The 16744-nt window shown below is 36.2% G+C and overlaps 1 protein-coding gene across 13 annotated transcripts in view; it reads right to left on the bottom strand.

The window, feature by feature from the left end:
• The window catches only part of Tanc2 (tetratricopeptide repeat, ankyrin repeat and coiled-coil containing 2), a 289050-nt gene that overhangs the window by 227026 nt on the left and 45280 nt on the right, over positions 1-16744 (bottom strand). Inside the window, exon 1 of one of the 13 annotated variants that reach the window (XM_051178839.1) lies at positions 5856-5986. The exons of the other annotated variants lie outside the window; for them this stretch is intronic. The gene's annotated coding sequence lies outside the window, so the exon portion shown is untranslated. Of the gene's footprint in view, positions 1-5855; positions 5987-16744 lie in introns of those variants that run through there. 13 annotated transcript variants of the gene reach the window in all.

Raw genomic sequence — 16744 nt, 5'->3', positions numbered from 1 at the left:
TGCACTTACAAGGGTCCTCACTGCAGCATTACTTAGTCTGCACTCACATACCATCACAAATACCAGACAGAAATCAAACTCAATTTTCTACTAAGAGGGAAATGAATTAAAGACTGATAAAAAAAAATTGAACATTATGCATAAAAGCAGGTTATAGAATACAGAAAAATTTTATTATTGCTCAGCAAATTTAAAACAAATAATATTAAACTCAAAAACTCCTCACAGGCAGATTTATAATGTGCTTTTCAACTCTGAAGTAAAGATTCAAACATCACTAGGTTGGGTGGGTTTTTTTTGGGGGGGGGTTGTTTGTTTACCAAATCCTAAGTCTGTCTTTCTAAATGTGTATTTTCTAAGTCTTTCTATTTTGTTTTTTGTTTGTTTGTTTGTTTATTTGTTTGTTTTTTGTTTTGTTTTGTTTTTTTTTTTAGAGAGAGAGACAGTTTTGTACAGCTCAGGAGGGTTTCTAACTTGCTATGTAGCTGAGACTGATCTTGAACTCCTAAACCTTTCTGCCTCCATCACAGGAGTTCTGGTATTATAGGTATATACTACCATACCCAGAAAAATTAACATTTTAGAAAACTTATTCATGTTCTAGAAAGTTCACTGTTACTGCAAAATTGAGTACAGGACACTGGAAATAGAAATTTAAATAAAATAGGAGGGGAAAAAACCCTAAAGAATAAAGAGGAAAAGAGGGAACAACATTCAGAAGTTTTAAGTCAGCTGTGTTTAACAAGTCATTAGATCTCGGAACCATTTGCCTGAGCCCATTACCCAACTTATTTCTGCACACACTTGCTATAGGCTTTTAAATAGTTTAGAACCACATATCTGCATTTACTGATGATGATAACAACACATGATTGAAAAGGATTTTTAGAAAACAAAATACTACAGGGCAATGGTACTCAGGAGGCTGAGGCAGGTCAATCTATGAATTCTAGGCCAGCGTGGTCTAAAAATCAAGTTCCAGGGCAGCCAGGAGTACATAGAGAAACCTTGTCTCTCACAAAACCAAAACAACAACAACAAAAACTTTAATAAAAACCACACACAATGCCAATTAAAGAAATTTTGAAAGACGTAGCAGAAAGGTTTTCTCTACTCTGCAGTTCCTGCTAGGATGGACACACACACACACACACACACACACACACACACACACACACACACACACACACACAAAATGTAGGCTTCCGACAGTTAAGGATACAGCTGAATGCTAACATATTTTTATCTTCCTTAATTAGAGAAAAATATTCCAACAGAGATCAGGAACACACTAGCTCAAACACTGGGTTCACCATATACTATCTGAGCATTGCTGTTCAAGTCTCTGCCTCAGTTTCCTCATCTGTCAAAATTGTAAAATAATGGAATTTATTACATAAAGTTGTGAAAATTAAATTGATTTAGATAGATCTGTATATGTATCTGCTTGCTATTATTACACACATCTTACAATTATTATCCATTCATCAAAAATTGGGAACTTTGGATCTCTGAATGTGAAGCAGCCTGGTCTACAGAGCAAGTTTCAGGACAGCTAGGACAATACAAAGAAACCCTGTCTTGAAAAAAAAAAAAAAATAAAAAATCCCTGGTAAATCACTGGTATTGGGACCTTGTCCTACATACTAGAGAAGCAGGGTTGACAAATACCTATATTCTCTCTCTTGAAGTACATACACATTCTACTATGTACTATGAGACAAATAAGCAATGTACAGTCTTCAACTTAACTAATTCCTGAAGGTATTTCCAATCTATGCAAGTGTCTCACTAACTTTTAATCTTCCAAATGCCAAAATTCAATGAAAAGGGCTTATGGATTTACACAGAGAGAAAATAAATATTTGCTAAAATACAGATCTATGGGTATTATCATTTTGAGAACTATACCTGTGGTCTTATCTCTAAATTTTCTATTATTTTTCTTCTATCATCAATGTATACTAATCTAAAATACTAATAAATATGTGGGACCCTCAGAAATACCTCCAATTCCCTCCATTCTAAGAATGTAATGAATTCTTCCTCTTCTGTAACATTTTAACTACACATCATTTGGGAAATGTTATGAACATTTTCCCTCAAAAACTACCTGATCTTTAGAATAACACAATGTCAAAAAATGATAAATAGATAGTGACAAGAGATTCAACTAAACATTTATCACTTTATAGTATAAAGCCTTTCAGTTTAACTATTTATACATTTCCTTTGATAAAAGTATTTATTTATGATCAAAAACATCTGAGCTCAATCATCTTACTTTATAACACCCTCCTTCAACAAATGGTATCCTAACTTCATCCAGCTCTACTGCAAATTTACAGTACTAATCCTAGCCAGCCATTTTTCTTTTAGCTTGTGACACTGCAGCCAGCTGCCTTCAACCCAATTCTATTAGTGTATCAGATAACTTGGAAAATAAGCACGTACGGAACCTATTTAACAGAGTTGGTACTCATAGAAAAATACCTGTATCAGATGTTCCTTTTTAAATGTCTTTCTTTTTAATTTATTTATTTAATTTAGAAACAATCTTAATTTACATATCAATCTCAGATCCCTCTCCCTCCCATCCTCCCATGTCCCTCACAACTCCCCCCCCCCATCCACTCCCCAGTGAAGGTGAGGCCTTCCATGGGGGATCATGAAAGTCTGTCACATCATTTTCAGGAGGGCCTAGGCCCTCCTCCATGTATCTGGGTTGAGAGAGTATCCCTCCATGGGGAATGGGCTCCCAAAGTCCATACTGGTTCCACTGTCATAAGTTCCATAGACTGACCAGACCTAACTGGCACCCACATTCAGAGGGCTTGGTTCAGTCCAATGCTGGTTTCCCAGTGTTACCACTGGGGTCCTTGTGCTCTCACTTGGGTCTGGACAGCTGTTTCTATGTGTTTCTCCAGCAAGGCCTTGACCTCTTTGCTCACCCCTCCTCCCTCTCTACAACTGGATTCCATGAGTAAGGCTCAGTGCATAGCTGTGGGCATCTGCTTCTGCTTCCATCAGCTCTGGATAAAGGCTCGAGGATGGCATTTAAGGTAATCATCAATCTCGTTATAGAGGAAGGGCATTTAAGGTAGCCTCTCCACTATTGCTTAGATTCTTAGTTGGGGTCATCCTCTTTTATGATGCTTGGCTATTTCCTTTCAATATAATTTGATGTCTTTATTTAAGATACTGATCCTGGGTCACAGTAAAAGTTCCTCTCCCAGAGTCTATAAAATTGGCTTATTACTGTTTTTATATAAGAATTTTCACACATGCCTTTAATCCCAGCACTGGAGAGGCAGAGGCAAAAGGATCTTGCCAGCCTCCCCAGCAACAGTTTGAGGTCAGCCTGGTGTATGAATTGAGCTCCAGGATAGTCAGAATTATACAGAGAAATCCAGTCTCATGGGGAAGAAAACAATTTTCACGTTGTAATAAACTACAGGTATGTTTTAAATATTTTCTGCCAAAAACATAAAAGGGTTGCATATTTGTTGTTGTGACTTAAGTTGTAGTCCAGCAGACCATCCAGTCAATAATAAATGCATGAAAACACATTATTTCCCTATCTCAAGGGCATGTCTGTAATAGCCAGGAGAAAACAACAATTCTCCAACTGTTTTTGACTTGTGGCATCCTATTTGAATATCATTATAGATAGTGTGCCCTTAACTAAAATATCACCAAAATCTTAAGATGACAACTATGTAATTAATTTTAATATGACAAGGGATGGTGGGACTAAACAGTTTCTATCAGTATCTTGTTCTGCAAAGTTTTTACCATGTACTCTTTTCTCAACAAGCCCCATCCATTCACACTTCATGAATGTCTTAAAATGATGTTACTCAGTAAGCCATTCTATCACTTGAAAATATTTTTAGAGAGCTTCTTCATTTGATAAGTAATGCTTTTTAGGAAGTTCATCTGTTTGATAAGGCATAACACTCTCTTAATAACAACAAAGAGAGGGAGTTGTTTGCTGGTAAGGACAAATATATTCAAAGAAAAGAGTCAAGTAGGGACGTCAGCTACATCAACTTCTACTTCTAACCCCCTCATCTCATCTCCAAGGCATTTCTGTTTTCACTGTGATGCCAGCTAACCACCCAGGCTGCTGTGGAAGCCTCTGGTTAAAACGGATTTCAAGGCTGCTGTTTCTTGTGAGGAACCAATCAGATTTCTTTGTTTCATCTGCAACATTCCATCAGGGTTATATAACATTTGGATACATGAAACATTCTAATAATACAGTATGTTTCACTCTATAGTTAACTATTTGCTGTCATAAAATTTGGCACACAAAAATAACATTTTTCTTTCTGTTGTTCAATAAAAAGGTCAGAAATATACTACATTTTTTTTTAATTCTGAAGAGATAGAGTTAATTTGCTGTCTAAAAGAAACTGTTCTTGAGAATACATCCTAAACACACTCTGCAGACTACTAAAATTAATGCTGATTCCGTATTATTTCTGTCTACAGTAAAGTGGGTGAGGTAATGTAACATAGTGGCAGACAGCCATACAGTTAATTCTAATCACATACAAAATGTCTTTACTATGGAATAAAACATTATAAGTACATTTAAAAATCAGTCTGACTGCACTGCAATTTTTAATACCACATAAAAATCAAGTGTTTAAAGTAGTTCAACAAATATTTGCTCTAATAATAAAAAATCTGAACTTGAAATGTCTTATCCACAATATTAACCAAAATAATATACCAGCAGCACTGTTGCCTACATGATCAGAGTCCTTGCAATACACTCACCATGGAATCACACAAATACTCTTCCTCTCAGGCTGAGAAAATACTGCACAACTAAAACACTGATTTTCTGTACTGGTAAAACACTCAAATGTTTGAAATATCTTAAACTAGAGCTTGTGGATATAGCATATTCTTTTGACAACTCAAAAGTCATCCCAGAGATCATGGTCACAAAACAGCACAGGATTAAATAGTACCCAAAGCATAAAAAAGAAGAATCTGTTGGGTGTGGCTTAAGAAAATATATCTTGTCTCAACTGGACAGCTCCTCAGTTACAAGCAGCTACTGAAATCCAAAATACACACATACAAAAGCAAAGTGCTTCAGGAAAGGGGTGGGAACTTAAGTCTTTGATTTTTTAGTGCTTGATGTTCAATTGTTTCTATAGTATGCTCCTAACACAACAGTATCTTGATCAATGCTAAGATAGCTCAAGAAGCCAATGACAAAGAAATTTTACTTGTCCTACTTTTCTCCTTTATTCTACACTCACTGTCAACATGGCTGTTCTTACAAACATTTAGCTTTCATAGAAGAGATAATCATTTAAGTCATGACTATGTGCAATGCGACTCCACTGCATTACAGTCATCAATAAAATATGAAGTGCCAACTTTCGTGCTCACCCTGATTTTTCCCTATCTCGCTGGAGAATGATTTCTGCTATTATAAAATGAATGATAGCAGGAGAGACACTGGCAAAAACTCAAAACAAATAAACAACAGAGAAAATACAAAACCCATTGTTTACTTATAAACAAAGCCAAGCTAATACTATCAGGGAAAGAAAACCTTTAATAACATATCTATATACACTAAAGCCATATACATTTTATAAAACAGATCTGTTCACAAGCTACCATGTATGCAATTACTAATGTCATACGTACCATACGCCAAAACCTCTAAAACCTGAGGGCATGCAGATTTCACAACTATAACAGTATCATTCTTAAGTGGCCATCATCAAATATGAAAACAACTACATAAATCTGACATGGTGATCTCTGCCTAAACCTCTAGACTTGTTAAACAATCTCTTTTCTGATGAGTGTAGCAGACCCACCTCTGAATCACACTGACGGTTATTTTCCCCCAAGTCCTGGATGTGCTGCACCATTTTCCTTGTCTGCTGGACAGTGGAGAAATCGGCAGAACAGCAGCAAAGGAGTGCACTGGAGTCAGCAGAGTCAGTGCCAGCCTCCTACTGCAGCCTGGATATTGAACGTACTCAAACCCACAGGTGCCTACGTAAAATCCTCCAGCTGCAGCTGCAACTCAAGTGTTTTCTTCAGCAGTAAATCTGGATGCTACCTCCACTTTGCTTTAACCCAACAAACGACAGAATGCACAATGTGGCACTTTTGAAAAAATTTTTACATAAAATGCTCACATTGTCTCCAGTAAGTAGAAAAACTATATGACTTCAAAAAAGGATCATGAAGATCAAAGGGATATCACTAAATGCATTTCAAATATTTCTAAATTTCAAACTAATCCTTTTTTCTAGAAAATACATTAAAAACTAACAATCTTAATCCTCTTATGAAGAAAGTATAAAGATAATTGTCAGATACCTTAAATCTACTATATACAACTGCATGAATAGGAATACCCATATTTGTTCATCAAATTATTTATTAGAATAAAATTCGAGACATTCTAAAGGGCAAGGTTAATATTTAAAAAAAAAAAAAAAAACAATGCTCAATGAGTGACATGCAAATCAAAAAGTAGAGACTAAGGTTTTTCACATCAACTTCAAATACACACATTACTATCCTACCAGAAGTATAAAATTCAAAAAGTAGTGGGAAAAAAAAAAAAAAAAACTTAAAAACAATTAAGTCTAACCTCTTGATTTTTCAGATGAATAAATTAGGGACCAAAGAGATTATAGCTAAAATACCTTTCTCTAGGTCACATAGCTATCCAGTACCAGAATCTGCCCTTCTAAATGTACCTTTTAATAAATAATAAATTTAATAAATAAAAACACATTCAGGCTTAAACAGTTAATGTGAACACTCCTGTAACCCTTATACAAAGTGAGTTTATGGCAAAAATGAACAAACAAACTTAATGAAATACAAATATCCAAGCTCAAATTGTTTCTTGGGTCAACTATTCTAAACTTTAAAGAAATAACACCAATTCTATAAGATATCTTCCAGACGATGGAAAAGGAAATACCCCTAACTCATTTTCAGGGCTGATTTACTCGAAAATGAATCAGAAAAAACACTACCCAAAAAGGATGAATATGCCTTACTATCTTTGGGTCTCTATTACTGTGAAACACCATGACCAAAAAGCAAGTTAGGGAAGAAAGGGTTTATTTGGCTTACACTTTCATATCACTGCTCAATACTGAAGGAAGTCAGGACAGGACCTAAAACAGGATAGAACCTGGAGCCAGGAGCTGATGCAGAGACCAAGCTTGCTCATCAAAGCTTGCTCAGCCTGCTTTCTTATAGAACCCAGGACCACCAGCCCAAGGATGGCACCACCCACAAAGGGATGGGCCCTCCACCATCAATCATTAATTTTTAAAATGCCTTAGCTGGATCTTATGGAGACATTTTCTCAACTGAGGTTCCTTCCTTTCAGATAACTCTAGTTTGTATGTTCAAGTTGACATTACTAGTAAGCACACTTATGAATATAAAAACAAATGAAAATCCTAGGTAAAATATTAACAAATCCAATCCAAAAATATATATAATACTCACCAACTGAGTGATATTTTTTAATGAAAAGCTAGGCTAGTTTAGTATTTTAAAATCATTTGTCCACCACATAGTCTGCTATATGAATAATTCAAATATAGTTCACCACTATAGTAGTGGCTTAGAGAAAAATTGCATGATCATATTACCTGATGCAAAAAATCATTTTAAAAACTAACTCCTAAAAACCTGAGAATATAAACAAAATCCATTAACTTTAAAAAACAAACAAAATCCTACAGTTAATACCATAGAAAGTGATGAAAGAGTGGATGTTTCCCACACTAACCCTGGTATCAGAAGGAGCATTAATACCACCTTTAGCTACCATTGTACTACATGTATTAACCAGTGCCATAAAATGAGAAATAGAACAAAGAGCATACATGCCTGAAAGAAAAACACTATCTACAAAAGACATTGTCTACTTAAAAAATTAAAAAATGCATATAAATATACATACAAATCTTCAATTCTTAGAATTAATGAGTTTAGCAAGGTCATGGGATACAAAATATAAAGGTAAATTTATATATACATGTTTACTAAATTAGCAAGAAGTCACTTTCCTTTCCCTGTCTTTACCCTCTCTACCATCTGCTAGCCTGTAAGCCCAGTTCCAGACTAAAAGGCAACACTCTTGGTGCATGAGTCACCTCCTTTTCTAGGTAAATCATGTTTACCCCTTTTACATCCTTACTCCATCCCTCTGCAATCAGCAAACCCACGAGCCTAGCTCCAGACCTGTGGCTGTAAACCTACTTCATTTGTGAACCTCCTTTGCCTTACCTAGCTCTAGACTCATCTTTGGTTTGGAATCCATCATTCCATGGTCCAATAAAACAGCTTATCTACCAGGTTTACCTGGCATAGCTCAGGTCGTGCATCTCCTACACTGGCCCAAGCTAAGGAAGGCCAGATAACCACATCAGACACACAACAAAAGAACAAAGCCTACATGCCCAGGTCAAAACCATCATGAATAGCCAAAACAGTGTGTCTCCCATCAAACCCACTACCTCTATATAAATGTTCTCTATTAAGAACTACCTAGATCACAAAATATTTATCTTTCACCATTGTTTTGATCATCAGTACTTAAACTTTTTTTTTCATGTATAAATAAAAGGAGTTTTCATCTCTTAAGGAAAAAAAAAAAAAAAAAGAGCTACCTAGATCAACTTTCTCTAATAAACAGGTCATCTAGACAAAAAATAAACAAAAAAAGCTCAGAATTAAATGCCATCTTACATCAAATGAACCTAACATATCTACTGAATATTCTATCTAAATGCCAAAGAACATACATTCTACTCAGAAGCACATGGAAGCTCTTCTAAAATAGACCATGTCTGGGATGCAAAGCAAACTTCAACAAATACAGAAAAACCAAAATGTATCTGACCATTATGCAATAAAACTTAAAATTTACAGTAAAAATGTTTCAGTAAGTGTGCAAACTTGTGAACATTAACTCATTACTGATGATGAATGGATCAAAGAAGAAAAAGAAAGGGTCAAAATATTTCTAGAACCAAATGAAAATAAAAACACAACACAACTAAATTTCTGGAACACATAAAAAGCAGTTCTAAGAGGAAAGTTTATAGCCCTAAGAGCCTACATTAAAAAAATCAGAAAGCACAAATAAGTGATTTAATGGTATAACTCAAGAATTTGGAAAAACAACTAGATGGCCAAGAAATAGCAAAATCAAAGCAGAAATTAATGAAGTAAAAAACAAAGAAACAATAAATCTAAGAGACAGTTCTTTGGGAAGTTAGACAAGTTGCAGATCATTAGCCCACATAACCACAAGAAAGAATGAAAGGACCAAGATTAACAACAGTCAGAAACAAACACAGAAACATTATAACAGACACCAAAGAAATGCAGATTGTTATAAGGGGATACAAAAAAAAAAAAAAAAAAAAAAAAAAAACGGTATTCCATTAAGTTGAAAAAAAGCTAAAAAAAAAAAAAAAAAAAAAAATGGATGAATTTCTTGATTCATAAAAACTACTTAAGTTAAAACAAGAATAGGCCAATAACCTAAACAGAACCATAACAAAGGAGATGGAAACAGTAATTAAAAAAAAAAAATCTTCCAGTTAAAAAGAAATTGTTGGCCCAGATGCAGTTACAGCATAATTCTACTAGACTTTCAAAGAACTACAACCAGTACTTCTTAAGCTTGTCACAAAACAGAAACAAAAGAAACACACCAAACCTGTTCTATGAAGCCAGTACAAAATACAACAAAAAACAAAACAAACTACAGACCTGTATCCCTGATGACCAAAGAGGAAAAAATCTTCAATAAAATACTATCGAACTGAATACAAGCACATATCAATATCATTGACCGAGATTAAGTTCTCTTTATCCCAGAAAGGGTTGATTGAGCATACACAAGTTAATAAATATAATAACTTATATAAATGAACTTAAAAAGAAAAATCAACATGATCATTTTAAGAGATGAAAAAAAGTCATCATGTTTTCATAAAAACTCTAGAGAGAGCAGACTAGAGAGAACTTACCTCAATATGATAAAGGGTATGCATGAAAAACCCACATGCAACATTAAACTTGTAGTGATATATTACTTATGATTTATTAAAGATTGAAAAGATAGCAAAGTCAACCTCAAGCACAGAGATCAGGCAGTGATGATACACACCTTTAATCCCAGCAGCCATAAGCTAAGAGGTTGTGGTGCACACCTTTAATCCTAGGACTCAGGATTAAGAGGTAGAGGGATCTCTGAGTCCAAGGCCACCCAGATCTCCACAAGAGTGAATCAGTCTAAAAGAGAATTATAGCTCACACCTTTAATCTCCGCACTAGACGAGTATAAAAGACAGGAGCAAGTTGTCAGTAGAAGGCATTCATCCTCCAGCCATGCTAAGGAGAGGCTTAGTAAAAAGCTCTTGAAGACAGGATCAGCCCATTCAGCTTGACGTTTGAACCCTAGTATCAGTCTGCCTCTGGGTCATTTATTTTTCATGCTATAATTCCTAAATGGAGAAAAATTTGAAGCAATCTCATAAAATCAGGAAAAAGACAGGGCTGTCCATTATCCCCACTCCATTTCACTATAGTGCTGGAAGCACTAGCTGGAACAATAAAACAAAAGAAGGAAAAGCAGTCATTTATCCCTACTTGCAAATGATATTACACAGTAGAGATCCCCAAAATTCCACTAGAAAGCCTCTAGAAACAATCAAGAACTTTAGCCAAGTGGGAAGATACCAAATCAACTTAGAAAAATCAATAGCCTTTCTATACACTAACAACAAACACAAAGAAAAAGAGATCATGGGCATACTCCTATTTATAGTAACATCAAAGACAATAAAATATCTTGGAATTTAAACCTAACCAAGGAAGTGAAAGATCTTTACAATGAACACTTCAAATCTCTGAAGAAAGATATTGAAAATTCCGGAAGGATGTAGAGTCAGACCAACATTCTAATTTATGTAGCATGGCAAAGTATTTTAAATGGCTGAAGTAATTTTGGGGGGAAAGAAACTGTAAGGATCACACTATCTTAAGGTTTATAAAGCTATAATAATGATAATGCCATACTGGTAAATGATAGAAACACAGATCTATGATTGGAACAGAAAGTGCAGAAATGTGCCCAAATAAATAGGGCCAACTGATTTTTTAACATCAATCCAAAAGTAATTCAAAGGAGAAAAGGTCATATTTTCAGCAATATAAAAACAAACAAACCAACTTTAAAATGTTATACCTCATGTTAGAAAAAGCCCATCATGGATCAGAGACCTAAATATAAAACTTTGAAACTGGCTTTTAATCCCAACACCCAGGAACACAAGATGGCTAACCTGGTCTACAAAATGAGTGTCAAACCAGCCAGAGTTGCAGAATAAGACTTTAACTTAAACTCTTTAGAAGATATTCTTATAATGGGTTAATTAAAGAGTTTTCGGTAAGTTTTTGTTTTTGTGGTTTTGTAGCTGAGGTTTTGGGAGACTAAAGATTAGACCTAAGTGCTCGCACATGCTAAGCATACACACAACCACAAACCTACACCCCTATGCTCAGAGTTTTAGGTGTGCTACCAAAAGCACAATCCACTTAAAAATGGTAAGTCACCAAACACTTTTAAGAGCACAGACAAAACACATCTAACAATGGACCTGATCTATGAAATACACTCTCAAAACTCAAGAGTAAAAGAAATAATGTAACAAAAAATGTCAAAATATCTGAAAAGATATTTCACCATACAGAATATATGAAAGGCAACTAAGCACAAGAAAAGATGTTAATTAACAAGTAGAGAAAAGCAAATGAAACTACAGTAAATAGGCATGGTGGCATATCCCTGGAATCCCAGTACTCCAGGCAGAACCATAGTAAGACTGGCTGCTACTGGGAATAGGTGAACATCATAAGTTCCAGGTTCTTATATCTTTGAACAAAGAGCTGAGCAGTGACACTACATGACAACAGAAATAGAACAGCATACTAAAAAGATATACTTCCAAGAGAGAAAGCAGGCAGAACAGAGAGAGTTCAGCAGCTCAAGAGCCTACTGCACAAAGGATCTGGGCTTTTATGTTATTTCAGAATGATAACACAACTCATACATAGCACTCGACTTTTCTGGCTGATTTGCATAAAGTCAGCTTTACAAGTTAAACACTATCCTACATACAACTCATGCATCTCTTATTACACCTTAAGTCATTACTCAGGGATATGAATTTTAGTACTATAATAAGCCAAGGGTTACTTTTAGACCTTTGTACATGCTCCAGTAGCGTGAGCCAGTCCATCTCTGCTAGGAGTTTCTAGCCTTCCTCTGTGCTAACTTTTTTTCCTGCATCCTACTTCCCTGCCTCCCAAAGACAGCTGTCATGTTTGAGGTCAGCCTTGGCTACATAATAGACTCTGTCTCACTGATGATAACAACATACAATGATACAACTACACATTTAATAACATGCCTAAAGTTTATTTTTTAATTGGCAATATCAAGTGATACCATAGACATGAAACTATGGGAACTTTTAACAATGGTTGGTAGAAATGAGAATAGTGCAACCACATTGGAAAAAAGTTTTGGCAGTTGAGTATTATCTCAGACCACAATGTATAACTGCCTTGGTCTAAGGGTTAATATCCGATCTGTGAGACCACAGTTAATTCATCTATGGTCATACCACACAGGTCCTATGAATTTGGTCTATCATCTCCCTATTGATGCAGAACTGTAAGATGTTGACAGCTATGTTCCACTATTTGAACTTAACAATATGGAAATTCATGCAAAGTCGGGGGTGGAGGGAGGAAAAATATAAGAATAAACAAGAAATGGCAGCCAACCAATGTAACACAGATAAATAAAAGACCCAAAGACTGATATTGCAGTTCAAACTTCAAGCTGAATATCAGAAAAGCGAAGCTGCTGGCTATTAGCTCTCCCCTCAAACTCAGGCTGAAAGGACTGATCCATGCATGAGCTCTTCACCAAGCCTCAAACTGCTGCCTCTCCTCAGCATGGCTGGAGAATGAATGCCTCTCTGAGACCTTGCTTCTGTCTTATATACTTCCCTAATGTGAGGATTAAAGATGTGAGCTATAATTCTCTTTTAGACTGATTCACTCTTGTGGAGATCTGGGTGGCCTTGGATTCACAGAGATCCATCTACCTCTTAATCCTGAGTCCTAGGATTAAAGGTGTGTACTATCACCTCCTAGCTTCTGACTGCTGGGATTAAAGGTGTGTATCATCACTGCCTGATCGCTATAGCTTAAGGCTGACTTTGCTTTTCTGAATCCTCAGTCAAGATTTAATAAATCATAAATAATATATAACTACAAATATCTTAAGCAGTCTCATAACTTCATGCATATTTATGCAGTACCTCTACTTCAAACTGCCTGATCCCCACTTTTGTGGGGTAAACTGGAGGTGGCACAAGGCTGATTCAGCTCCAGCCAAGGAACCATAAACAATTCTAAGAAGCACCCAAACTGTGCCCACCCCAGACAAAGTGACCCCATCCAGGTGGTCAGGCAATGATTAATTTTGGTAAATAACATCTTCTTGTCACAACTGTCCTTATGGGCAACTGTTAGTAACAATTTTGAAATTCCCCTAGCCCCCAATGAATCCAAAGGTCACCTACTCTTACCCAATCCTGAAAAGCTAAGGCATGTACCACCCTGTTGCAGTTTTTTTCCTTTAAAAACCCCTTGCAATTGAGGCCAGGCACCCTTTTCCTGTATCTACTGTGCCAGATTGAAGGACAGGGTGCCCACGTGGCTACTAAGAACTTCCACTTAAAATTTAACAAAAGCTTTAAAAAGGGTTTTACAAACAAAAGAACAGAGACAAGCAAGGTTTCTTGGTAACAGCATTTTTCTAGGTTGGACTCTGACTTGCGAGAGACAAGCAGATTGCGCGGCTCCTTTAAGAGAGGTTTCCTGACTCAGCATAAGCGGCAAAAAACCGCAAGTCTTTTAAATAACTCTGCTAACAATTTATTGGTGTGTATGAGAGATGGCAATGGCAGTGACCACATCTCCAAGCCGGCAGCATGCTTTCTGGGTGGCAGCGCAGACCAAGGCGGTGAGCACAGCTTTCCGTGCTGGCGGTAAAAGTACCCGCCACCATCTTTGGTAAACCGCGGCTGACACAGCTATGACTTTCATTTCAGCAATGTTGTTGTTTACCAGATAAAAGACTCATGGCCAGAAAAAGATAAAGATTTACAGTAAAGACAGATTCACATTAAGAAAATGTGCTAAAAGTTTACAGTATGTTTTAAAAAAATACGTAGGCTTGGGAAAAAAAAGATGAAAAGCTCAGAGAGAATCTGGTTACTGTATGCTATTGTGTTGTCTCTGCATTGTTTCACTGCTGAGAAAAAACAACAACTGATAAAGGAAATGCTGCTGGATTAATTCAATTTATATATTTTAAAAATGCTTTGACTCCAACATTTAAGTTCAAGGACAAGTTACTGGGGAAAAGGATTTCTATTTTTGTTTCCACAGAAAATGAAAAGCTGTGGATTCCTTGCAGACTAATGTGGTTTGAGCAAGCCAGACCCCCTGAAACAGAGTTCCTGATGATCCAACATTCAAAACAGCTTGAACAAGGCAGACTTGCAGACTACAGCCAGGATTTCTGCATCTTCTTAGGATCCCCATGACAGCGCCCCCTATCAGCAGGAAGTAGTTTGGAAAGAACGACACCCAAATTCCCAAATATTGTTTATAAATGTTTGTTTTCATTTAAATGGACTTGGTTATAAATGGTTAATGATCACAGCCAATTCTTTTTAAAGGTAAAAAGGGGATTATGGTATACATATGAATACTTTGTTTTGGAATGGATTTTTATTTATTGATACAATTTAATGTCAATTTTGTGAGATGTATATTTCTCCTCTTGTTTAGGTATTGTGTTTATATAGCTCATTTAGAAATGTAATGTATAATGTAGTACAGATTATAGATAATTACCCATGATAGTCAAAGCTTAGAGTTAAGTTAGTTAAGTTTTCAAGATACACAGAGATGTATTTAAGATAGATAGGCATTCTTCAAATCTTTCATAGACCTACAGAATATGGCATTTAAAATGATTTAGGGTTTTACTTGACAATGAGACATAAATGCTCCTGGTAACACCACCTGCGTCAAAAAGGAAGATGGACATTAAAGAAACACGTTATGGAGTTTACTTCCAATATGGCAAGACTAGCCATTTGGACAAGATACTGCTCTTGTCTGGACTGTTTGACTTTATGCTGTATAAACTGGACATTCAGGACCCACAGAAAAGTGACTGCTGATTCAAGATGGACATTGCTACAGAGTTCCTGCTTCATGGAAGAGTCTGCGAGACAGTATGCAGGACACAGAAAAAAGTGACTGATAAACTGCCAATACAAGAAGACAGTTTAAAGTTTCCTGCGTTGCTGAAGAGTCTGCTAGACACCCTATGGCCTATGGGCTGAAGATGAAAGATTACAAAAGAACTTCGCGTGACCAGGCAGTGAGTTGTCTCTGTCATTTCTAGAGCTTATATATTATCCTTCTGTGGTCTTTGAAGGAGTTGAAGACAGATAGTTATGGTTATAGTTTTCATTAGTTAGGATTAAAGGTAAGTTACTTAGACTTTAGACACACAAAGATAGAATAGATGATGAAATATTTTCTTCAAATCTTGCTAAATGTTAATGGACTAAATATTGTTAACTGTGATTCTTACTTGATAACTGTTGTATAATATATTTTGCTATGTTAAGGTTAAAACCCTTCTTTTTATTTAGACAGAAAAGAGGAGATGATGGGAGATGCCATTATGTATATATGTTTTTCATACTGGTTAATAATAAAGCACTGTTGGCCAATAGGAAAGGAAGATAGGAGGGACTAGGAGACAAGGAGGAAATAGGAAGTAGTAAGGAGGAGTCAAGATGGAGAGTCTGGAGAGAGCTGGACGCCAGCCGCCTCCCCGGTAAGAGAAGGCCATGTGAAAATACATAGATCAGCAGAAATGGGTTAATAATTAAAGGCAGAGCTAGCCGATAAGAAACAAGTAACCGGGCCAACAGTATTGTACCAAATACAGAGTCTCTGTGTATTATTTGGGGCTGGCGGCGTGGCGGCAGGACAATACCAGGCGGCGGGCAGAAAAACCGTACTCGTTACACAAGGAATCTCTTGATGACTGTACATGACACTTACCAAAGAAGCCTAGTATGGTGAGGCATGTCTGTAATCTCAGTACTCAGAAAACTGAAACAGGAGGATCTCTACAACTTCTAGATCCACCAGGACTACACAGTTCAATCCAGCAATGGATACACTGTGAAATATTGTTTCAATAATTTTTAAAGACTGTTTCTTCTCCTTTCTGCATCTTGCCCACTTCTTGGTTTTACCATCAACATTCTGTTATTATGAGTTCATAAATGGAGTACATATATAGATCCTTACTAAAATTCCTATTTAAAAAAAAAACCAAGTCATAGAACTGCACACTTCTAATCACAGTACTTGAGAGATGGTAACAAGAAGACTGACATTATGAACTCCTGTGGTGATATTTTGGTTTTGATCTAATGAAGCTTGCCTTAAGATCAGAATGCAAAGCTAGTCAGAGCCATAAAGGCCAGGCAGTGGTGGTACACATCTTTAATCCCAGCAACCACACTAGTTAGCCATA

This window comes from Phodopus roborovskii, unplaced genomic scaffold (genome assembly GCF_943737965.1).
Source record: "Phodopus roborovskii unplaced genomic scaffold, PHOROB, whole genome shotgun sequence".
Taxonomy (NCBI): domain Eukaryota; kingdom Metazoa; phylum Chordata; class Mammalia; order Rodentia; family Cricetidae; genus Phodopus; species Phodopus roborovskii.
This window is presented reverse-complemented; position numbering and strand designations above follow the sequence as displayed.